The sequence below is a fragment of the Lipophrys pholis genome, assembly GCF_963383615.2.
Source record: "Lipophrys pholis genome assembly, chromosome: 2".
In the NCBI taxonomy this organism is placed as follows: Eukaryota; Metazoa; Chordata; class Actinopteri; order Blenniiformes; family Blenniidae; genus Lipophrys; species Lipophrys pholis.
In genome coordinates this window covers 11,301,943-11,327,825 of record NC_137636.1, presented here as the reverse complement: position 1 = coordinate 11,327,825, position 25,883 = coordinate 11,301,943, and the positions used below count along the sequence as shown (strand labels likewise).

The following is a 25,883-nucleotide window of genomic DNA, read 5'->3' as shown; positions in this document are numbered from 1 at the left end:
CCCGAATTGTACTAGCAAATATTTCTTCACCAAAATAACTGGTGCCGCTATTGGAAATCAAAATGACATGACTGTATATTCTAGATTAATAACAACAACTTAGAGCTTACTGCAAGAACTTTTTAGTGCTTTATCATTTATTTATTGCGCTATAATCTCGAGGAAATTTCAGGGTCTCATGTGAGAAATTAATGTCGGGGCAGAGTGGAGGTGAGTTGATGCCTGCTGGATCCGGTGGGGGCGGGGTTGTCCTAGCAAATACAGGGCACTCATTTCAACGGAGCATATGGCAGATGCTCACAACAGTCAGGTGAAATGTTACAGGCTTTGTCTAGACAGCCCAACAGCCACCAACAGCTTAGCAAGCGCATGTAACCCCATAAAAAGCTACAGAAATGATGGGACTTTTAATAATCTAGGTAAGCCCCTCGATACCTAGTAAATACCAGCTGCATCAAATAAACACATTTTTCTAAATTAATTTTGCAATGTGCAATTAAATGTGAATTGCGGAATAAATAAATCCCCAAATAAAGAGCTCCTGAAGCACACGTTTCAATTCAGGTAGAAAGAGATTCAAATGAGATGGGACTTGCAATGTTGGTGTTGCACATCGGCTTTAAATGTGGTCTTACATTAACTTTAACATTTTATCTCAACAATTAAGACAGATGAAAAGCAAAACAAGCACCAGAGATTTGAATAATCACCTCTCGATACATAACTGCACGTCATAAGCTTTGTGACGCAGACACTTGCGAGCAAACTGCCCATTCTGCATCGAAAGACAAACTGGTGAATAGGTAACAATATCTGTAGCGTCACATCGACATTTCAAATGTTAAAGAGGACACATAATACAGCTTTCAGTCATTTCTTCAAAACAAACCCTGCAGCATATTCAAATCAAGTCACAATCACCTACACTGCGTAAAGGGTGCTGATAACACATTCAAGCCATCTTGAGGCCTGTTAACAATTCAACACCACCTTCGCAATAACACAGATAAAACAAAAACTCTCAGAGTATTTCTTTGTTTACAGGTACGGCAAATCAGACCAATAGCTGCAATCTCAAGCACCACAGCTTCAGACCACAGTGCACCGATGATGCTATCACATCATCAAGTGTTTGTTCTTTGCGACATTTGCACATTTCCATCTTCATTTAAAATCAGACTGTTTTCGACAAATGCAGTGCAAGTGGTGCATGATAATTTAAAGGATACGAGCATAAAAAAAACACAAAACCAACTACGAGACCAACTAACTGAATAGTAGTTTGATCACCAAAACCACCAACACTGTTGTATTTTAGAAGCACAAATCAGGTTATTGTGCACATAAAAAACAAATCAAAGGGAAAAAAAAAAGAGATAATGTACAACCGAAAATGTTCTGTAGAGGATTCAATTTTGAGAGGCGGCGAGCAGCAGCAGCAGCAGATAGGGATGCAGGACACAAAATAGACTGTAACCACACCTCTGATGTCTTATCTGAACACATCACTGTCACACAAACAAGCCACTAGCTCCTCATAAGCACACAAACTCTCTGAATGTGAGGGCGGCTGAGAATGAGTCACTCTCGCTTCTGGCCATGAGAAAAAAAAAAAAGAAAAAAAAAAAAAAGCAATCTGCGACAGAGACTGGGCTGCTTTTACAAATTTCTTTTAAAACACCTAGTTTTTGAACGTTATCTACTGTATGTTTATGCCCACACTGATAGCCCAACAGATCAAGGCAGATTATAGCAAACCTGTAGGTATGACTAAAACGTAAACAGTAAGGTAAAGTATGACCATGATAAAAGTGCATCATGCGTAGTTAATAATAGGCAGTAGCAGATTCCAGGCAAAATATCCCATTGTGCAGGCTCTGAAAAGCTTGATACAGTCTGACCCAATGTCTCCATTTCACCGACTACTACGTGCAGAGGAAAGATAAAGCAGATGGAAGGTGAAGAGAAACAGACAGAGACAATCTGCTTGCTGAAATCTAATGGAACATCATTGTGAGAGGGGCTGATGTCCATACTACCAGCCGAAAGCTGTGTCCACACTAAGCCTGCTAGAATTTAAAGGGCATATTTTATGGTCTTCCACCTGCACAGAGATAATGCTTTCACAACCGGCCATAGTACCTTTTTTTGTTTTTTTTTAATAATTGAAAAGATGTCAAAATGCCAGTCAGTGTAGTGTGAAAGCTATAAAAAGTACTGTGCAACAATAATATCAGGAAACCAAGTTACTCATGTGTGGTCTTAGTGATGCTTCTTTTAAATTTGCTGAATTAAAAAAAAAAATACGGGGGGGGGGGGGGGGGGGTGCTCAAAGGTATGATTTACTAAAAGTGCAGCAGTGCGGATAATAAACATAAAATGCTAATAAGCATTGACAGATTAAACCTATTCTTACAATGTTTCTTATCCTCATACTTATCTTTCAAACATCACAAAAGACTAAGAATATCATAAGGCAGGCTTATACCACTTTCACACCAAAATCAACCAACCAAGCCGAAGTTGTGATCAAGTCTGAGACTATATAGAGATGGCATTTGGCATGGTTCACGCAGCAGTGGACCCAGGTCCATATCATAAATGAAAGATGACATTCTTTCCCCCTACTTCTGGTGCACAAGTTGTGACGTTTATCATGTTACATCCTAATAACGCTTCCGAGATCTCCAAAAGCCTCGCTTCTCTCGTTTGGCAGGCAATACTGCCTGGCAACATTATCGTCTCAAACTGCATCTCTGAAGGTCCCGCTAAGGCTTCGCTCACTCTGCAGGTCTTGATGCTCTATTCCAATTTTTTGGCTTGATCATTGAAATTACGTTTTTAAATGTGACCTCTATCTGACTGCCGTGTGAACGTGATCGGACCAGACGATTTCGGACCCCTAAGCGCATGCGGAGAAGATGCTGCCGACAGAAGTAAATGAGGATGGCACGCAGGTCAGCACCAGGGTTGCCAGATGTGACAGTTTTTGGCTCAAACAACGTAAAACCCACACACCTTAACAAAAACCAGCCCAAATCTCAGCCTGTGTAGGAATCATGCTAAAATCGTAAGTCTATTATGTGTGTAATACAGAACACGCCATAAACAAAGTTAAAAGGTAAGAGACTTTGTCTCCCCAATTGGGGGATACTCGCCATATCTGGAAACACTGGTCAGTGGATGTAGATCCATCACAAGTGGTTGCTAAATACGAGCCGACAACATCTAGACACCATGACGAGGGAAAGAAGAAAGAATGAAGAAAAAAAAAAAAGAGCACAGCTTTTAACATTTTGGTAGAGCCGCTTTCTTCGGCGCTTTTCCGTGACGTTAGTCACACTTCAATGACGAAAAAATATCGGAATTGGTATCACATACGAACGAGGCCTGGGTCTGGTGTGAAGAAAAATCGGAATTCGAGCTTTCACACAGCCATAAAACAGGTCAGATATGGGTCACTTGTGACACCCCCCCAAAAAAAATCTGAATTAGGTTGCATTTCCCTGCAGTGTGAACGAGGCCCAACTTGCACAGAAATCTCCGTCTTCCCACGAACCAGCAGAAGCTCCCTTGTCTCTGCATCTTGCCAGTTCAGAGCCATTTTTGCAGAACTGTCAACAATCTCCTCGCTCCTTGTGTCAATTGGCAAGAGTTGCAGGATCACTTCCCACATTCTTTGTTCGCTTTGCTGCCCAGCAGAGTTCGAACCACTAGAAACCCCTGGATTGTACCCAGGTTGACTAGCCTTTCTCCCAATGGTGAGTAAACATGTTCCTATTGACCCCACACCCACTAAGAGGAGGGATCAAGATTAGCGAGCTTCCAGGGCAGTGTGAAAACGGCTTTCTATTGTGCTCGGATCAATCCATAAAAACCATCAAAATTACCTTTTCAGTGGCTGCCTCAGTCAAGGAAAATAAACTCCCGTTTCAGCGAATATGTTTGAATGCTATGGGTGAAACGTGGACATATACAGAAACATACTGATGATATTATTCAACGAAAACAAGGGCAAATAAAGCTGTTTTGATGAATAATACATATGCCGCAAGAGATGTGTATGAAAATATGATGAGAAGAGGGAGAATGATAACAAGGGGAAACTGAGACACAAGATGAGAAAAAAGCAAATGCACCAATATAAATGGAGACGGGATCAGCATGCTTTAGAACAAGAGAAGATGTTTATCATGTTTTAGACGCTCTGAGCAGCATTTCATTTAAGCCAGAGGAACGATGCACCGGCAACCTTTGGTACACACTTGGCGCTTTTCCACTAGTACCTACTCAGCCCTACTCGACTCGACTTGCTTTGCCTCGCCTCTCCTGGACTCAGCCTCGGTCGTTTTCCATTACAATATAGTACCACCACAGCATGGGCGGAGTCATCTGAGCTTTTCTCCGTCGTGCACAAGTGATGAGGAGTGAACATGGATTGGATTTTAGCTCAAATAATAAAATAAATAGTATATATCTTTATATGTTTATTAATAATATTACAAAATGTGGATCGTTACGATCGTGCTTTGCTGTCCGGTGTTTCGAATTCACCGGTGCTCCTGTTAACTGATGACTTCCGCCACAAGCTGTTAGCAGCAGCTGATGGTAAAATAAGACAAACAAACGGTATGATACTTTAAATTCTAATGGAAATGCAGTTAAACGGCGTTCACCAGGATAGTTACGGATTGTACTCAGGTTTTTAACATCTGCTGTGACAAGGGGACGTTCGAGGAAGCCAGTCACCAGGTAACAGGGAAACCGGTGTTTCCAAAACACCACAGCTCAGAGACCTCCCGGTACTCGTAGCGGGTCGCTCCGTCGAGTCCCCCTCTGAATTCCCTTGTCGGTCACCAGACAAAGAACTGCCAGCACGCTTGGGGTTTATTTCTGTATCTGTTTGTGAGCGTTCTTCTTGTGATCGGGTTTAAAAAATGGTGGGGTGAATGAGGCGCCCTCCGACTCATCTGTGTCGTCACGCACCGGCCAATCAGCGGCCTGCCGTCTGCCGATGTCACGTTGTCTACTCGCCTCAGTTTATTTGGAACCTCGGCAAAGCAGGTACCATGAATGTACCTGGTACAAGGTAATAACAAGTAGTGGAAAAGCATCAAACTCGAGGTGGGTCAAATCGAGTAGGGCTGAGTACGACACTTTTTCTAACAATCATCACAACTGGAGCAAATGTTGAAAATGAATTGGAAAAGAAAGGCATTGGTGGAAAAATGACAACCAATTTAAACTAAAAATTCCATTAAGACCCTTGGCCAAACATCAAATATGCCTGTTTACCTGGACTCAGGTTTTATTTGTTCAACATTTCTGAAGCATGTCTATCATGTCTTGCAGAGAGGAAAACGGGAAAATGTCACAGGAAATTATTAATAATTTCAACCAGATGTCCTACAAATCCGTCATCTTTGCTTCCAACAGTACTGATACATAAACATGCAGTACATGAGTAAGTCAACTGGAAGGCACAGAGGGCTTTTTCTTACTTTTACAGTTCTTGGATTCCTATTTTACTGGGCCAAAGGAGAGAGGTGATATCTGAGCCGACAAATCCAGTCCAACGGACACAACATGAAACTGGCAAGCACAGTGGGAACAACATGCTTCAACTTCAAATCCTGCAGCACCACCAGACAAACACACCCCTCATAATCCCTTAGACTACTGGCCTCTGATGTGCAATGTGGGAAAACTTGTCTGATGACTAACGTGTGATCTGTTAATAGTTTCTTTGTCTATATGAAAGGAAATACTTCGCACTTGCAGTACTTTTTGACATAGAATGACATACTTCATAAAGATATCACTGAAATTATAATAAGACTCTTGGTAGAAAGAACAGGTGACCACATTTTCAAAGCTTTTTCATGCAAATTGAAAAAAATGACATACATGATGTTTTTTTGTTGTTGTTTCTTTTTGTTTGTTTATGTCTAGCACACTTCCAATAATGATTTTCTTGTCTATAAATACCAACAGGTGACCTAAGCCCCTGTTTGGACAGGAACAACTGACAGGAAATGGGAATGTTTTTGCAATAGCGTCTGAGAAAATTCTGTATTGAGATGGCCATGTTTGGAAAAAAATGAAAAAAAAAATAAAATCACTGGTCACTCACATAAAGTAAACATCCAAACTTGTTAAAACGGTCTCTTTTTCCTATATGTGCAAATATCTGGAGTTTGTAAAGAGAAAAAAAAAGGAAAAAAATTGTTTTTGCATGTGACACAGATGATGGTGTAGTAAATGTACACTTTATTGGAGGAGTGCTGTTAAATCCAAAAGAGTGAGTAACCCAACACTGTGGAATCTGCCATTGTTATTATTTCCCGTTTCTGCAGTGGGTTTGGAAAATGTTGCACTCGGGAAGCCGTTTTCAAACAGTGCCGGTTTCAGTGATTCCAATTGCCCCGATCGAACAGCCAAAACACAGGAATTTGCTTTTATCACTTGAAAATATCGGCTTGAAAGTTCTTGTATACATCTTAGCTCACTTTAAATCTAAGTACTAACATTGTATGAAAAAGCGATTGAATGTCTACTACTGCATGTATACACTGTGTAAAGCTATTTGTGCTTTATTGTAAAACTACCTTGTGAGGGAGACGACTAAAGCTGGAATTTTGTTCTGGAGGATAAATGCTATGCTATCAATTACATAATTTGACACAACCACAATGCGGTGACCCTACATTTTGGCCAAAGGTCACAAGAAAAGACCAACTGTGCAGTCAACTGAAAAAGAGAATTAAAAAAAAAAAAAAAAGTAGAATGGGTAAAGCTCAGTTCCCATGGCTATAACACAAAAACAGAATAGACCGATTAGAAAAACTAAAAGTAAAAGAGAAACCTGAAAACTTAACTTGAGTTGATGCACAAATGCCCTGACATTGATGCATTTCAGATTGGAGGTCAGCTGCTTGAAAACACTTTTCTCGCCCCTTCCCCCCCCATCCACTGCCCCATAAAACACCCGCACTACAGACTTGATACTTCTTCTAAACAAAAGCTGCCCCCTAATGCTCCTCCTCCTTTGCTCCTTTTCTCTCCTTGACTGTGGCGCTCCTGCTCTCCTTCTGTTATGGTTATCTCCATCCCAGAGAACAATAAGGTCGAGGCAGTGGAGCCCAGAGACACGGGAGAGGATCACAGATGTCCATCCTGCCACCCACCCCCATGCCATAGTCACCACTCACTTCCATTAGTAGACGACAAAGGGGTGCAGTGTGTTGGTATTGGTTGTGGTGATGGCAATGGAAGGGAACAGAGAGGGGAACGAAAGCTATTGTTATCAAATAGCAATAGATTATATAATTTCACTGACCCACATCTGCTCTCTGAATAAGAAAAGCTAGTATGTCACATAAGAAGAGCACAACGAAACAAAGCTAAAGTGTAGTATCTGGTCGGACCAAGTGAGAAACACGGGAGAGCTTTTAATTTTAAACAAGAAAAGGAAGTTGCGACATTAAGCCGATTTTTACACGACAAGAATTTCAGGTGAAAATGGCAAACCTCTGTTGTGGTTTGGCTGTTCAGTTCACACGACAGCGTTTTGAGTCTCGGAAAGTGATACAGTTTAAAAGCTGCTTCTCAAGTGTCATATTTTCAAAATGCCCTCATATTTGTCTGCTTAAGGAATACCCAAGCTTTACATACTAGTTTTTGTGCTCAAGCGCAAAGTAAACTCAACAATAACAATGGCTGACTGAACTGTGCTCTTTGTGCTGCTTTCTCTTTAGAATTAAACAAAGCTTTTTGAACAAAGTGCACATTTGGAACAGCAGCATTTGAATTAATGCTGTCTACACGCATGCGCAATGTTGTATTACAAAACACCCCATCGGCTTGTGGCCTGGCATTGAAACAACAGTGGCTTTAACACTCGCAATCCCATCTATACAGTGATCACGATCAAACCGTTGCTGTCTACAGGTGTTACTTTTCCTAAATGAAGACGGAATGAAAAAAATGCATGTTTTTGAGCAACTTTACAACCTGGTGACATACTTTGCTTCAAAGACCAATAAACAGAACCAGACAACTCTGTTTTCTCTAACATGCAACACCATATGAGCATTTAATTCCCAGGGCGAGCTCTCCGTTTCATAGAGAGAATGAGGGTGTATTCCCGAAAGCTGATTTAGACACAATTGGTTTGTGATCACATCAGAGCCCTGCCTTCGGCCACCAAATACCACAAACACATGCCATGTGTAAACAACGTATTTGCATGCATTTTAATATTAACAATATTGAGTAGTTAAATGAGACAAAGACTTGCATGCTAAAATAATATACAAACACATTGGAAAAGTGAAGACAGATGACCAATGCGAATTGTTAGACAAGCAGTGGTTCATGAATGCAAGATTTGGCTAATGAACACGGCTGGTTTCCCATTCCGTGTTCAGTTTGCCATGTTCAGTTTATTTCTCAGTAAATGTCGTGTGGTCATCAGAATAAAAGACCTAAATCAATGTCTTATTTGATTAGCCAGTCTTTACCTCTGAATTTCTCTATATTTCCCATCCTCCATAATACCCTTTATCAAGGTGATCATTAGGGCTGCACAATACATCACAATGTCATCGTTATAGCAATATCAACAAGTGCAGTATAAGTATCGTAAAAGACAGAGCCATGAATTATGTTTCCATGTACTGTGCGTTCACCTAGGGATGCCCATGTCCACATTTTCTCCCTTCCGATCCGATCCCGATACCTGAATTTGGATATCTGCCGATACCAATACTAATCTGAAAATTATGATTATCATTATTGTTAATTTTATATGAGGCTGTAATAAACTCCTCTCTACAGGCAAATATGAAATGTACGAATGTATGCATGTATTCTTTAGGCAACTTGAGGTTAGTATAAGGAGAGAGAAGAATGCAGTACAAAGTATTTTTGTTCCATTTGGACAATGTGGAGGTTTGCGTGACGTTGTCATCTCATAATAAACTTGTTATATCTTTAAAACCGCAGAATCACTTTTTTAATGCCTGGGGAAATTCTTTAGCTAATGCAGCACAAACAGCAGTTTTTCCAGCACTGACACAGCACAAATGATTAGGACTATTTTCACCGAATTTTGCGTGGAGTAGGGCGCAGCTTCATGGAGGTGTGAATCGCCTGCTAAAACGGTGATGCCTGGCTGCAGAGAGGCCTCCTCGCTTTGCAAACATTGCACGTTGCTGTGTTGCATTGTGGCGTTTTGAGCGTAAAATATGTCCAAACAGCGGACATGTCATAAAGATTTGGATAGCCACAGTGCTGCTATGGTTGCCTGCTCGCTGGCTGCAAACTGTGGAATGGATTCCCTGACTCATTACTCCGCGTCTCATTGAGACCCGCCTCCGTTCAGGAAACCCATTCCACAGTTTGCAGCCAGCGAGCAGAGCAGCCTGCAGGGAAACACTTGTGGAGCCATTTCAGCAGACAGTAATGCACAGACGTGCCTCATGGATCGGAACTCTCCGCAGGTTGCATCGCAAATTTCTGAGCTGTGAATTACGTTGGTATCGGAACCTGATACTGATACTGGATTGGATCGTCCCCATCCCTGCATTCACCCTCTGTAAATTTAAAGTGACAATTTTTCTGTCAAACACAAATCTGAATGGACAAAGTCATTACTATCATCTACTGAAAAGTCTGTTTGCTAAGCATATCTTTACAGCAATAGCCAACATTATTGTGTGTTGACCTAATACTGTGCACCCCTAGAGATAACAATGGGACTATACAATACTGGTGGAAAAACTTTTTCCTTTCCTTCTGCGTTTTGTCTCTTTTAATCATGCTACCCCAGAATAACTGAATTTGTATGCATTATAACCTACAACAATGAAATTAACTATTGTTTATGTTTGTGTAACAGCATATATTTAATATATAAATGTACACTTTTGCTCTTATTTTAAAATAGTCGGATATAACAATTTGTAAGGGAAAAAATATTTCTCTCTGATGCAAATCCTATATTGCACATGACCACAGAGTGGTGGTTTGATTGGGACCATGCTCTGTAACCAAGTGTATAGCCTGGTCAGCTTGAGTGCATGAACACTACTTCACATTAGTGTACTGTAAATACTGATAAATGCCTGTCTGTGGCACATTTGCATGCTTGGAGGAAAAATCCCCCCCATTGAAAGACAGCAATAAAGCAGGAGGCTGGTTGGCTAAAAAGAGTTGGCAGACAGCCAATGAATCTAACAAGTTGTGATGGTTCCAGATCCCAGAAAAGGCAAAACATTCCCAGGACAAACAAGCAAAGTGCTAGTTTGGCTGAGAGACCAGACAGCAGAGTGCACCAGAGGGGGAAAGAGCTGCAGCAAAACAGCAGAGGACCAACGCAGACCAGGAGTTCCAACATGGAGGCAAGAGTCATTTACTCGCACAGTTCAGGGCACAAAGGGTCTGCAGGCGAAATTCTGCTGAGGCAAGGTCTCTCACTCGCTCTGGTTTATGTCCAGCTTGCCAGTGTGTAGTACTAGCATAAAGGTACAGCCCATCCCCCAAACTACAGACACACGCACACATAATCACTCTGCAGAGAGGCGTGCAGGTTGGAAGAGGCACAGAGGATGAAGTGGCGTGGGAAGGGTTAACCCCAAACAGATCCATCTGCTCGCTCGTCTGTCCTCTTGGCTGGCTACTGGCCCTGACCCAGCTTTTACACAGCCTGCAGCCTGATGCAAAACATAAACACACAGACACAACTGGACTGTACACATCAAAACCTAAATGTTGACAGGTTTGAATATTTTTGCAAAATGTTTTTTTTTTTTTTTTTTTTTTTTATTAAAAAGAGTGTGAGGTTTTCCAGATGGCCTGCAACAAGTCCCTGACAGCCTGGTACGGAGAATTGGTCAATACCTTTAAGTGTACATCTGACAACGTTTTTACATTCATACAGCTCAAACAATGAACAAACCCGCATACTTGGTTTCCCTTTTTCAAAAACAATCTTAAGAGAAAATGGTAAATATTGAAGTATGACTTCAATGTGTAAGGATATCTCGAGACAGATAAGCCCAACGATTTGCTCAGCATACCCAAATGTCAGGAGTTTAGCCAATAACGTGGAGAATTTTCTTCGGTTACGTCATATCCAAAAAGAAATCCATTTAGAAAATCTGATGAGGGTATCAGATGTTGGTATACCACATCAATAACTGAAATCCCCATGAGTATGACAAAGAGGGATACTGACTTGGAGTCACACAGTATTTACATGATTTCCTTTGTAAATGGGGAAGACATTACCAACAAACATTAAGAGCCATATTGTGTTTTTCCATCTTTCAGAGAAAGCACATCTGGTAATATCTTATTTTCACTTCTTACAACTTACTGATCTAAATATTTGCTTACAACCTAGTATCGTGAAAGTTATGTTAACATAACACCCCTTGTCGGAGGCAGTCAGTAACCACAAGTTAGTTTCCGCTGTGTCGTTGCCGGCTCGGCTGTCAATAATGTACTCAAACTGGTCAATCCAGTCAGAAGCCTTGAAGCCAATCAAGCATTTGGAAAACAGCTCTAATGACAACAAGAAACCTTTCAATCACTCCAGAAAGCACAGCACAGTCAGGGAGGCCTGACAGAAATGGGCAGATGGAACCCAGGCCAGCATGTACATTTGAAAGATTGAGTAGTTGAGGTAACCTGATTGTGATACAGCTGAAAAAATAATGTGCATAACAGGAGCCTGATTGCAATGTTTACATGTCAGCTGCAAAAAAGTTTCTTCCATTTCTGTGATTCCTTGATTCTAACCACATTAAAACTACACGTAAACAAGGAATTGAAAAAACGTTTGTATTTACTTTTCTACTTCTTGCAACTTCATCATGATGAAAGCTTGACAATTACAACAATACTTTGTTTAAACTGAGCCCAACATTTTAGCTTTGGGTCTGCGATGAAATGGATAAACAAGTCTGGACCCATCCATGTTGCTTAGTACAACCGGACAGCTGCAGGACATGAAAGGCCCGGACTTAAAGGGAGGGGACAGCAGTGTACACTGTTGCACACACCCTCGTAAAAAGAGCATGTTGTCCCTGAGACGACAGGTTGCCTGATGAAGGAACACCTGGTTAGGGAGAGGCCCAAACCTGCTGAACACTCACTGCCTATCTGCCTTTGTATTGAAACAACACAACAAAGAGAGCTGCTCACACAACAACTGTACCACCTTTGCGATGGCAAAGTTAACACAGGAGAACTTGTTCAGGCAGCTGATGTTCGAGTGAGGGAGTGAATAAGAGTGGGATAGAGAGGGGCGTGCAGACTTACAGTGTGTCAGACAACAAGGTCAGCCCATCCCCGGAGAGGTGTTGGCTTTCTAGCAGAGTATAGCTACTTGAAACCAAGGTCACTGCTCTGTGGCTGCGAGAGGGGCAGGAGAGTGGGGCCAGACAGGGACAGCTTTGCTACATGTGTTGCGTGGGCTCAATCAGTGTGTGAGGGGGTATTTTGTATACGCTTCTGTCTGCGTGTTTGCCCTAAATTTGATGGATTTCTGATCACTGGCAAAAAATAAATAAATAAAAGAACAAATAACATACCCACACCCCTTCACCCTTCAGGGCTAAATTTCCCGAAACCAGACGCCTTTTGGACATAAACAAATCAGAACAGAGTCCATTACTGCAGCCATTATGCCTAGAAACTGTAGAGTGGGGATCTTTGACGCTCTCTTCTCTCATTCAACAATTAAGAGCCCTTTGCTTGATTTTGACTGCCTTCCTAGAAAAGGAGACCTACTGACATTCCACCGTGTCAGACAGTACAGAAATAGAAGACCTTCGTATAGGAACTCATTGCAGTCAAACATTCGCTTAAGTTTTACAATTTAAACTAACTGCTAATCCAGGATGAGCTGTAAAAGCCTGATCTGGAGGCAAAAATATCCGATATATGACTGTTATTTCGGTCTACTGTTTACATGAGCACATGTGAACATGTGTAAAAATTACAATTAAACTTGTATTTACCCAGAACTTGAGTGACATAAGCCATGATTTCCAGAAGTTGCTCTCTTAGTTTGGCCAACTGCAATTCTGCACAGTCACCTTTTGAAACTTTATATGTCTCATAACATCACAAATACCACTGCTTGAAATACCTGTCTATTCTTGTCAATTATGTTGACAGCTCTGTGAAAGTATGTAGCACTGCTTCTGCAAGTCTTCATGAGATCTGAAACTCTCCGAAGGCTGGAAAACATGAATAAGATTTGTATTTGTCAACAAAATAAGCAACGCCAAAACATTTCTATTGGTGCACAACATCCTCAGGGGATGAACAAGGGTTATTGGACGGACAAACAAAACCAAACCCTGTAAGAAGGGAGGGCTACTTCAATGTTATCCTATCCTCCCCCACCTTGGACAAGGGCCTAGCAGCTCTAAAATTAGCCAACACATCTAAACACAGTCTTTGGTGTAGCAGCTAGTCTTTGATGGGAACTTGGCTCATGGCTGATCCACTGAAAGCACACTCAAGCCCAACTCCAAATGCAGAGATGAAGCCACGATAGTATACAAATGAGAACTAGAGGCATGCAATCCTTGACTAGAGTTTGGAGAAAAGGCTCATTTTGGAGCAAATTCATTGCTATTCAAATATTTAAAAAAAAAAAAGATTAAAAGAACTGCAACAAAGTCACTGCATTTTATCAATAGTTAGACACAATCAAGTGAAAAACAATGCAACATACAATTGTTGTGATTATAAATGATTTACACAATAATCACTAAGGTACACTTACAAAATACAAAATTGATGTTTAACAATAATTAAATTTGAAGAGAGGGAAGCAGGTATGACTCAAGGAGACTATGACATGTCAGGATACTTTTTAAAATACAGGGTTGGAGCTGATTATAGAATAAGCAAAAGGGAGAATATGCAGCAATTCCAAGACCACCAACATTATAAAGCAGCAGCAAGGCTAAGTCAGTCTAACCATCAGGTACAGATCCTGTTTGTGCGTGCGTGCATTAACATGTACTTAAGCTTGTGGAAAACAGTGCCTGGGAAGCAACAGTGACCTCCCAGCAAGAGCAAAAAAAAAAAAGCACTGAAGCACAACAACAGCCTGTGCTCTTGGCTGAGCAGAGAGACTACTATATTTGTTCTAATATATGTCAGTAGTTAGAAAACAGGAAGGGCTTAAGTGGAAATTCAGGTAGATTTCACAAAGGCAAATAACCAACCAACATGGTTCAAACATTGAGGGCCGTTGCAGCAAATGGCACAAGTGGTGGCCTAGAGGTTAGAGAAGCGGACGTGGGATTGGGAGTTCGCAGGTTGGAATCCCACAGCTGACGGGTCTCCAATGTGGGTCCCGGAACAAGACCTTTGACCCGGTGCGCCATATTGTGGCTGCAACCAAGTGTGGAAAAAAGCAATATCCCCAAAGGGATTTAAGTATGACTAATTTTAGTTTGCATATATATATATATATATATATATATATATATGGGCAGTGGCATGAACTTGTATAAACAATGTTCAAAAAATGTTTGAATAGACCTGCACCAGTTAATTTCCTCACAAAACAGAAAGAGTCAATCTAACCCAATAATGATGAAGTTTATACCTTCCATCTCAATCTGTGACACACAAATACTATGAAAGCTTTCTGAGGCTGCTAGTGTGCATCTCAAATGGTACATGGGGTTTATTTATATGATGCATTTTCCATTCAAAGAAAATCAAGGGTACAGTGTCGAGCCTGAGGACACTTACGAGATCAAAACACCAAGCTTGAGAGTGGAAGATGGCTGATCATTTTAAATTAAATTATTAAAAAAGGAATGAAAAGCATATGGTGTGTAAAAGCTTTCATTCAAATGCAAATACAATATAAAGTACATCATTTGTTGCTGCACTGTAAACATGTAAAAGGGAATCCAAAGATAAAAGCTATTCAATTTGAACAGGCATGAATTTGGATTATAAACATGCTACTCAAGTTCCAAAAAGGCAAGGCTTGAGTTAGAATAAATGAAATTGTTCATATATTTAATGTTGAATTTAGTACAGGGGAACAACTGCTTGTATTTTTGACAACAAGTGACTTCTGGTTCCCAGTAGGGCTGGATCCGTATATCCAAATATTCAGTCAATGTGGTGTTATCCAGATCTTAATTTTGAGATTGAATTCTTAACATCCCTCCCCGCCACATGAGCTGAACCTTCAGATATTCGTCATTAATTGGGCCCAAATATCCGGAGCACAAAAATTGCTATTTGGACCAGCACTAATGCAAACACTTTCTTTCAGGCCTGATCCTTTCACCACTGATGTATTTTTTTTGTCACCCATCCCAACTCCAGAGAGGAGAAAAAAATGGAGTAATAAAGAGCAAGCCAAAAACTCAATTCGGCAAGATGTTGTACATAAATCTGCCACCATGCAATACCCTTTATCCTTTTCCTCACGCCTACGTTACTCACTTTTCCTCAGTCATAATGCTAACAGGTCTGAACCTCTGTTACACGAGCGCACTGGCCTCCCACTCTCACTCTACCGACAGTGGCATACTGCCAGGTGGGGAAGAGTGTGTTAGTGTGTGTGGGTGTCAAGACAGTGACACAAAAATACAGAATTAGGAAATATTTACAAGCTATCTCACAGCCGGTCAACCTTGAGAAACGTGAATCAGAAATACAACGCTCTACAGATGAACCCTCACCTTCAGCGTAATCACTGGCCATCCTGATGTGAAGCCCCTGTGCAGGCAGTAAAACGTAGCACTGGGACTCGTTACTTCTCATCTTCCTGAAAACTGAACGACCTACAGCAGACCTCAAATTCCTGTGCCTGAGATGTGAACTCGCTGCCATTCAGCTTGTTATTAGCGTATTTCTCCACACTCCATGCCACAGTGCCTTGCCTGTTCCCCACAAACAGACTCCTTCTATACAGCATCAGTATGCAGTCTGCCTAAGGGGGGAGGTGGAGGAGCGGCATAGGGGAGGAAAAGGGGAAGGTTGGGAAAACAAAGCTTCTATGGTCGTCTCTCTCTAGCCGGGCCAGGCCGAGCTGCAGAAGCGGGGGCGAGTTATGTAATGTGACTGGCAGGACCCACTTCCCTGTTCAGACCTGACGCTCACACTAATCCCCACTGAGGAACAAGCCCTGCTTTGGTGAAAAAGGAGGAGATAGTAGGGGAACTGTGTGAGAACCAGTGGAGGAGGCGTGATTACAAGAATTTTAGCCATTCTATTGCAGCAAATCAAACACACAGACACCTCCCTTATCAGTTGCACAGCTGAAAGATAGGATATCATCTCCTCTCGTGGCTGGCTACAGCATAGAGCCTTTTCACACCAAGTTCGTCGGTCACATGTGACGATGACGCACACGCACAACACTTTCGCCCCGGTTCAAACCAATATAGGTAGATAACTAGTGCTCTTGTTAAGCAACACATCCAATTTTACTTATTTATTTACTTAATCAATTGTCCTATTGTGGCTACCGTACCTTCAGTGTTGATATCACTGGATGAAGAAGCCAGGGCAACAGCTCTGGTCCAACATCATGGAATCATATCAAAATTTTGGGCATCCAAGAGATCCAAGTTAGATAAAGTGGTATAGAAGACGGGAGAAAGTCCATCCATCCAATAGAGAACAGAGAAATCTCAGCGCAGCAACATTGTACTATAGTTTCACTAAGCAGAAACAAACTTGCCTTATGTATTCACCTCTGAGAGACTCGTATATAACCCTCTGTAGACAATATGTCGATTTATTTCTCTCCAAGCACAATAATTCCTCTGGCTTCATGATTATTAGTGATGAAACAGTGTTGACAATTGGTCATAACACAGGCAGTAGATTAATCTCTAATGAAGTAATTTGATTATTATGCCAAAGATTTTGCCTCACATCCATGTTAAAACACAATGAGATGTCTAAGCCACTCACCAGGTGCCATACTGTGGCAGCCCACCGCCACTAGAAACAGGATGGGTTAAATGTGGAGAAATAATTTCCCTATGGGAAATCGCTAGAATAAAACCCCACCCTAATATACTCTCAAAACTAACCCACTCACACCAAAGCAAGTCACAAACAGACTACCCTTAAACTCAGTGAAGAAACATGTACAGTGACACGGCAGTAGCTTCCAATGCCATTGAGGAAGATGAACCAAGACGCAATGAAATCACAGAGAAAAGGATAAGTAATCACAAGGAACATCAATCAGTCAGTTCGGCTAACTGTAGAGTCCAGGTGGAGGATTTAAAGCAGTTAAAAATAAAAGTCTGATTCTGATTTACTGAGCTGCTTGCCTGGAAACCATGTGACTGGCATCACATGAGGTGAGGGAGGAGGAGAGTCTCTCTCTCTCTCTCTCATAATAAGCTTTGTGATCAGTTTCCTTGGTTTCCACTGACAGTAAGCACATATAGGCAGCTCGGAGAGGTAAACACAAGCAGCTCTTGCTGGTGCACAGCCACAGGCACGTACATTTAAGAGGTGCTGGTAGGAGAGAAAGATGGTAAAGAAACAAAGAGTGAGACGAGAGAGAGGAATTTGTGCAATAGAAAAGGGGGCTACACCGATGTTGCAGCTGTTGGTGTCAGGGCCAGCCGCAATCCAGACACTGATCAATCAGCAGCTAACCTTTTCAAAAACATGTGACGGCTTTATGATTCCTGACTAAAACAACCATCACTGTTTATCTTTAAAATGTTCTGTCTTGTGTGTGACTGACAAAAAAGATGATTGACATTTCCAATATCCCTCTATTGATTCAATTTATGTTCCTATTATTAGTCCCTCATATGACTGTCAATGTCCTTGTTGTCAATGCAAACCATGATTCACTGGATTTCATTTCAACATTGCAAAGTCATGTCTTTACTAGGGAGTGTTGCATGTGTAGCAGATGAACCTGATAGCAAGTCCCCCCAAACATGCTTATACGGTTATTAGTCTAAATTTGATACTTGATCAAGATGGTTTTAGCTGCGATCAGATTCACTGGAGTATGTTTTTGTGCATGTGAAGTGCATGTGCAAGCAGAACAGATGCAGGGTAATGGAAGGCTTTTGTTGGACACATGCTAGTTCTGCACTACAGAAGCTGTGACCTACTTTCTCACACACACACACACACACACACACACACACACACACACACACACACACACACACACACACACACACACACACACACACACACACACACACACACACACACACACACACACACACACACACACACACACACACACACACACACACACACACACACACACACACACACACACACACACACACACACACACACACACACACACACACACACACACACACACACACACACACACAAAAGGGCAGGAAAGCAGAGGTTATACATGCACTAAGCCCCATTCTTAATACATGCATTCCAGTGGATAGAGCTCAATGCTGCTGTGCTTTCAGACTGCCTGTTGCTACAAGCATCTCCAGCACACAGTCTCCTGCATGCCTAACATTAAAGAGAGCCTGATAGTTGTATTAGGTTAGCAAATGTGTACACACACACATACACACAAGATATGTACCAGCATCCAACAACAAACGACAGAGACAGTGCTCACAGTGGTACAAGGAACGTGGCCTTAAAAGGACTGAGAATCAAGCTGATGGTTATATTTTTTCCCGAAAAAGTGTTTGTCAACATACCGATTCCATGGCTGTGGGAGAATGTCAGTGGGCTAAAATCCAACTAGAAAAACACCTGCTGCTTCAGAATCCTGGAAAACAAGACACAAACAAAACCAAGCATTAATTACTGGGACAGCACAAGCAGGTTCACATTCTTTGCGATGGTTGCATATTGGGGTGGATGCAGAGGGTCATGTTTCTCCTCCCAGGATCAGTTCTCCCACAGTTCTCTGGGAAACAGAGAAGCCTGTGGAAACTAAACACTGAGTGCTCCAAACCTGGTGTTACTCCAACATATTTAAGCCCTACATCCACTTCATATACCCCCATGTGTTTTTGATGAGTCATAAACTCGCTTTTAGTCTTGTACTGGAGTACTGATACATTTTCAATGATTAAGATGAGACTTTATGCATCCTACTTGGGGAAATGCAGTCATCAAATAAGCTCCACAAAGCTCAGAGGCAAGAGAATAACAAATGGTCAAATATTGTGCACGCTAACGGAAATGGAGACAATAAGAGTATGCAATAGAAGACACACACCAGTATTTACAACAATAAACAAAGAATGGTCAACTCTTCAATATGTAAAATGTACATATTCACAGTATTTACAAAGGATAAATGAGGAAGGTGTCTGATTGTATTGGATCAACATTGTTTAACAGTTTATTGCAGCAGATTACACAATGGTGTCACTGCAGAAAAACACAGAAGCAAGAAGGGAAAAGCAATAATACCTGTTGTCTCCAATAATTTATTTAGCTGATGATTAGAGATAGCTGCAGTGTTGCAATGGTTATCACTCTTATAGCAAAGAAACAAGGTCTGATCCTTGAGTCCAGGTCGGGCTTGGCTGCCTTTCTATGTGGAGTTTGCGTCACATCTGAGTGTGCTTGACTTTTGTCTGGGGGCTCCCGTTTCTTCCCACATTTGAATCATATTCATTTAGACTTCTTAGTCATTTTGAATTGCACTTGGGTATGAATGTAAGTGTGTATGTCTATCGCTCTCTGTTTGCCCCTGTGATGGACTGGCGACCTATCCAAGCTGCACACTGCTGTGTACTCCGTCCACTGGAAAATCAAAGACGTAGCCACAAGCAAGCGGGCTAGTAGTTAAACCATGACTGTCGCAGCGGAGCTTCAATGGACACATTATTTGCAGCAGCTTGCATGGGAAGGATATTGGAAATAGCTGTACTACAGTGATGAAACATACTAGTAAAACCGTTTTTCCCCCTCAAGCATTGATGGCAGCATTGCCGAGAATGCATGTCAAATTGTTGAACTGTGCCACAACAGCCTCGGTATCAACCATGCAATGACTCTTGCTTTTCAATGTCAGTCTCTTTTCAAGCTTTTTCAAGCTTCTCAGCTAACCTGGTAAGTGAGAACGCCTAAATAAATGGGCCGTGCCTATAAAGTGGAGATGCATTTCACATAATTCAAGTGAGAAATCTTTTTCTACAATAAAGAAATGGGCTGCTGATAATCTGTTATGCTTTGTAATTATTCCCAGAGGTATATTTCCTGTCTGCTAGTGACCATCTGGCTATGATCTCAGTTGTGCCCTCAGCTCGAGCATTAAACAGTCTTGTACTTTGTCTCACGGAAATCCGTCTTCATTCATTCAACAATATACTGTACTTACTGTCCAGGTAAGAAATAGAAAATATTCCTAAACTTATTTACTTGTTTATGTTGGGTACGAAAACAGAAGTTTTAGTACTTCCATAGCATAGTAATAGCAAAGTACTTCCATGTGTGAAATCAAACAATTCAACAACATAAAAACATGTTAACAGTTGTGTTCTTGAAACAAACTGTACACAGTAAACAATTATTTGTGCCAATCATAGCACAAGTCAATGCATGATGGCACTTTTAAATCAAAATCTGATGAAATATCGTATAACATGAAAATTATTCAACATGAAAACTACCCCCAAACATCCAAAAATCTAAATGTTTTAGTGCAAATAAAAAGAATCCATGCAAGAAAATGTGATAACTTCAAAATAAGTACAATTTCATCATGCAAATTTTGAACAATATATCCTGGAGTAAATAACAGTGAAAAGTGGTTTTCAATGCTGTTGCAACTAAAAATGTACCACTGACTCGCCTATCTGCATTTGCAGAGCCATCTCACAGGCCCGACTGGACCCGCCGGCGTCCCAGTTTTAGCCCATGGACCATATGTGAGAAGCATTCAAGGAAGTGTAGCAGTCACAACAGTAATGCTTAAGTCAGTGAACCGATGATGGCCCTTCCCCCAGTCCTCTGCCAGCTATACAATGAGGACAAGGGTTTATCAGGATTTAGGCAGCAGGACACGGGGAGGTGTTTTACTGAGGCCCAGCGTTGGGGTAACATTCCAGTGATTATGGGACACAAGCACAAACCCCACCCTGAGCCCACATTTGTATCATAATTCGGCTTTTAAGGCATCACAAAGACACTGAAGGCCAGCAGCAAGTAGCACCTTGTCTTCAGCTTAAGCTCGGGCAGGGTGGCAGGTGGGAACGCAAGGCAGGATTAAGGCCAGACCTCCCCAGGATGGCCTGAGTGGTAAGGAGGATGATGGTTAGTTGCGCATTTGCATTTGTGCTGGAGTGGAACTTGTGGGGCATTCCCAGCGGGAAGCCCAGGATTTGACGGATTGCAATAATCCCACCAGAAAGAACAACACTACCCTCCCAGCAGAGTTTTGGATAGAGCCCACAAACAAACACCTTTTGTGTTCGCCTGAAAAACTGATGAGGTATGGCGGCACTAACCAGCAAAACACTGAAAGCAAATCCAAAAGCTACCTGGTGGCTAGTCTCGCCACACAAAGAAGACAATAATATGCACATTGTTTACAAAAGTGACATATTATGATTCACCATTTCAAAATATTAAGACGAAAGAAAAATATTGGAGGTGAGAGACAAACTAAAGGTCAGGTATGACTACAGTTTGAAAATGGCTGTAGAAAAAAGAAAGTAAGAGGGGCTAGTCGAGGAACAGCCATTGCCTCTGTCATGGACGACATCACAGGTAAATGTACAGTTTTTGAAGTTAACTCATTTTCTTAGTAAAGAAAAGGCTGGTTTTATCTCCCAAGCATAAACAGAAATGGGGCAATGCATGTTTTGGTTTTTTTCCTCCCCTCATTCAACAATCAAATATGACAACGCATTATGCTTCTTGAAATCATACTAAATGAATACAACAGTGACAATAACATTTGTGGGTATGACAGACAGCCTATGCATAATTTATACCACGATTTGCAACCAAATATGGAATCGAGTTAAAATGTCATTGCTGGAGTTACTCAAGTGTTGGATGGTGGTGGAGGGGAATGTGCACTTGCCTCACAACGAGAATATCACCGGTTTGAGGCCTTCCAGCGTGCAGTTTTCATGTTTTTCCCCACATCTCAATAATATCCATTTGAGTCTTAACTGCCTGTAGGTGTTAATGTAAGTGATAAAAACTTGAATTGTTCTAGCCCTCTTTACACTGAACCACAAGTTAGGAGAGAAGGGGAGAACGAGAATGACATATATGAGCAATGCACGCACAAAAAGTCTGCTGATTTGCCACATTTAGACAAGCTAAAAACAACCTTATCCAAAAAAAGCAACTATGAAGACAAATTCATTATTGCATATGTAGAAGCTTGTTGTCAATATAATCAACATATTGCTCTTTCAGAGAACTCGGGAAAGGCTGCAATGAAAACGTGACAGGTAAACATTGAAGTCTCCTTCCTGCCTATGGTTCCATTTCACCACAGCTCCTGTCAAAAGCACAGTATCTACAGCAGGGGTATTCTACTAAAATGTTCAGAGGTCCATTTTGACAAAATTTCTTGACACAAAGGTCCTGAAGATCAGAATGTCTAACCATTTAGTGTGATATATATATACATACATACACACACACTCTGGTTTCCTCCCATCGTCCAAAAACATGCATGTGAGGTTAATTGGTGACCGTAAATTGCCTCTAGGTGTGAATGCAAATGTGTGTGGTTGTCTGTGTCTGTGCGTTTGCTCTGTAAGAGACTGGAAACCTGTCCAGGGTGCATCTTGCCCTCGCACATTGTAAGCTGGCACCGATGGAGGGATGTACATATTTACATCCGCATGTATTTAAAAGCTGGTCGTCAAATCAACTGAATTCAGTGCAATTCAAAACTGTTTGGATAATATTAATCATCATGTAACTGACAATATATGTATGACTGCCGATATAAAATGATCTCACATTTTGATTCTGTTCATTGTGGAGAAAGCTGCCTGGCAGTTGTGTTTTATGTACAGAGCTACTTTCCTCAGACCTGGGAAAGTGTCTCAGGGACCTTTAGAGCCAGAAAGTGGAAGCATCAGTTCTAACAAACTGCTCTTTCAGGGCCACATCTGCTTGAAGATCAACCATTACCACCAATAGAGGCCCATCATTTACCCATTTAAAGTTCTGTGTGACTTCCTGTGAGAATCTCCTGACGTCTGTGATGAGAAATAAACCTGAGTGATGAGCTGCTGTACAAAGGTGAATCTGTCAAAATGACATTTGTTGAGTTTCTCTCAGTTAAAAGTACCTAGAAAGGACTGTGTTGTGTTTGGTGCGATATATATATAGAGTTCAACTGAATTGAATTGAAAACAGTTGCTGAAGTTTACAATCAGCTTATTAATAAAGTAAACAAAAGAAGATACACTCGGATGAATGTGTGTCTTAGGATCCTGGTGGACGGGTCATACTGGACTCTCAGAGAACTGATTTTCTGTGATTGTGCATCTGATTTCAGTGGGTTAGTCTGTTAAACTTTTATGTTTTGTCTCATAAATGCCATTTGACTTGACACCTAATAAGTGTAGTGTTTTCTGAGCAAATGACACTCATGGGTTTATTGCTGCCCGTGAGAAGAATGAACAGAAATTACTTTGTACTTTCACCGTCACTTTTTCTTTCTTTGGAGAGCGACACCTGGTCCTCAACTTTCTCCATCTTTTTCTCTCGCTTTTTTCGTCCCTCATCTTTTTCTCTACCTTCACCGTCTATCTTTTCTTCTTCCCATTCTTCTTATTTACATTAACTCTCATCTCACAGATTTGATCGGCTGTATGTTATTACATGTGACGGCTCAACTCAAATGCAATTGGTTTCTGTGTTTCCTAAAAGCTGAATTGGAGCAGCTCTTACAAAAGCTGCTCCCATTCAAAGAGCAGCCTTCAGGTTTACTATTACCGCAAACACTACAAAAGCTGCGCCTGTTCAAAAAGAAGCACCCTTTTGGTTTGGCTGGAAGTAGGTCCAAGTCTAGATGGGACAGTATCTGGGTCCGGAACCGGACCGACTGGTGGGTCAATTTTGGTTGGAATTTCCCCTCTGGAATACGGTGCTGTAAAATAAAAATGTAAAAAAAATATCCAAATCACCATGACAACATGTTCGCTTATTTAATTTTTCTGCGTTCAGTCTCCCTGTTATCCAACAGCTGACATATCAACGCTGTAGTAGAATACATAACTGTGCTCATCACAGCATAACACGCGTCGCAATATATTGGTGAGGAACAGAACAGTTTGTGAGCTGTGGAGCAGTGATGTGTAGTCGAGGCAGCTGCCCTGCCAGCTCTCCGAGACACTGCTGTAAGTGAGACAGCTAGTGAAAAAAACAAACCCTGGTTTTAAAAGTGACCTTCACTAAAAATTGGGAACCATCGTTGATGCTGTCAAACTACGGATGGAGATGAAGCTGAATCTTTTCACTGGAGCTTATTGTACTAGAGGGACTAAAACATTTGGTTGCAGCAAAGCGGAGCCTATTTCTCGATGACTTTACTTGCCTCACTGTTGCAACAGCTGTATCAACACAGTAAATGTCCTACTGTTTTAACTTAGCATGACTAGATCTCCTGTGTACCTCGGTGTCTCGCATGCAGGGCTAAGGTAACAGCCTTACGAGTTGAAGAGACCCCTAGGATGTTATTAAGCTTGTCGAATATAAATGGTGCAAAATGCTGCCTGGTGCCAGCCAACAGTTAACAAGATATCCTGGTGGGGGACAAAAAAGCAACAGAACCAGTGGTGACAATATAACCAGAAGACAGGACCCTCTTCAGAAAGGAAAGAGAATCTGCCAGTCAGCATTTAATTAAAAGATCTTCTGTCTTGAGCAACTTAAATCATTGATGCTTTTATATGTGAAGTCTGAACCACATAATGCAAACACATCAGAGGCCAGAAGGTCTTTAGTGCACCTCTCAAGTCAGACCTCTGTCTGACTGCCCTATCAGAGAACCAATCAGAGGCAGCTGAAAGGCAACCTGGAAAAACAGCACCAATGCTTATCTGATTTCATAAACCATGTCAGGGGCTTTCAAAACAACGTGCAAGGGCATTCACTTCAGGCAAAACATGGGAACTATCACTTCTGTATGAAGGGAATATTAAAACATGGGAGACATAAGAGGATTAGTTTCTTTGCGGTAGTGCTGGAGGTTCTGAGGATACCAAACAATGACGGCATCATGTCAAGAGGTGGTGATTACCAGGTGCAGCATTAAGTCTGCATGTTAGCGTGGGGAAAATGATTAATGTCCGGTTTTCAGTGACAAGTCAGAGAGAGCCAAAAAGTAGTGTTTTAGGATCAGTATGCAGAATTATGCCATGAGAAGGTTTCATAAACAATTCATGTAATAAGATAAGCATGTTCAAAAAGTCCATAGTCTGCTATTTGGCACCAAGATTGTTTGGGAATTTCACTTAGAGGTGGACTACAAGGCCTACAGATGCAATTCATACACTAGTAGAAAGAATTGGTTAGATGTTACAACCTAAGAAAGATGTAGATGCTGTAAATGGTCCAAACTAACAATACCAACATCAGTGCAGTGTTTGGTATCTTCATAAAACATTTAATTCCATGGACCTTCAGCTGCCCTGTGATGGACTGGTGAACTTTCTGGGGTGGACCCTGTATTCACTAAAAGTCAGCACCAAGTATGATGAGACGGCATGAAAGATGGATGGACTACATGGACGTATTACTCAAATCAAACGTCTTGACTCGGCTAATCAACGTAATCTATTAGGATTAAAAGAGGACAGTCAATGTGGCCAAACATGTTAACAAGATTAAGAGTTTATAGTAGTCACAATAAGTGATTTTCT

At 41.4% G+C, this 25,883-nt stretch overlaps 1 protein-coding gene across 3 annotated transcripts in view; it reads right to left on the bottom strand.

Moving 5' to 3' along the window:
* Nucleotides 1–25,883, bottom strand: part of ankrd11 (ankyrin repeat domain 11) — a 112,066-nt gene that overhangs the window by 62,835 nt on the left and 23,348 nt on the right. For 2 of the 3 annotated variants that reach the window (XM_080493448.1, XM_080493450.1), the window contains exon 2: nucleotides 18,726–18,796. The exons of the other annotated variant lie outside the window; for it this stretch is intronic. The gene's annotated coding sequence lies outside the window, so the exon portion shown is untranslated. The remainder of the gene's footprint in view (nucleotides 1–18,725; nucleotides 18,797–25,883) is intronic. 3 annotated transcript variants of the gene reach the window in all.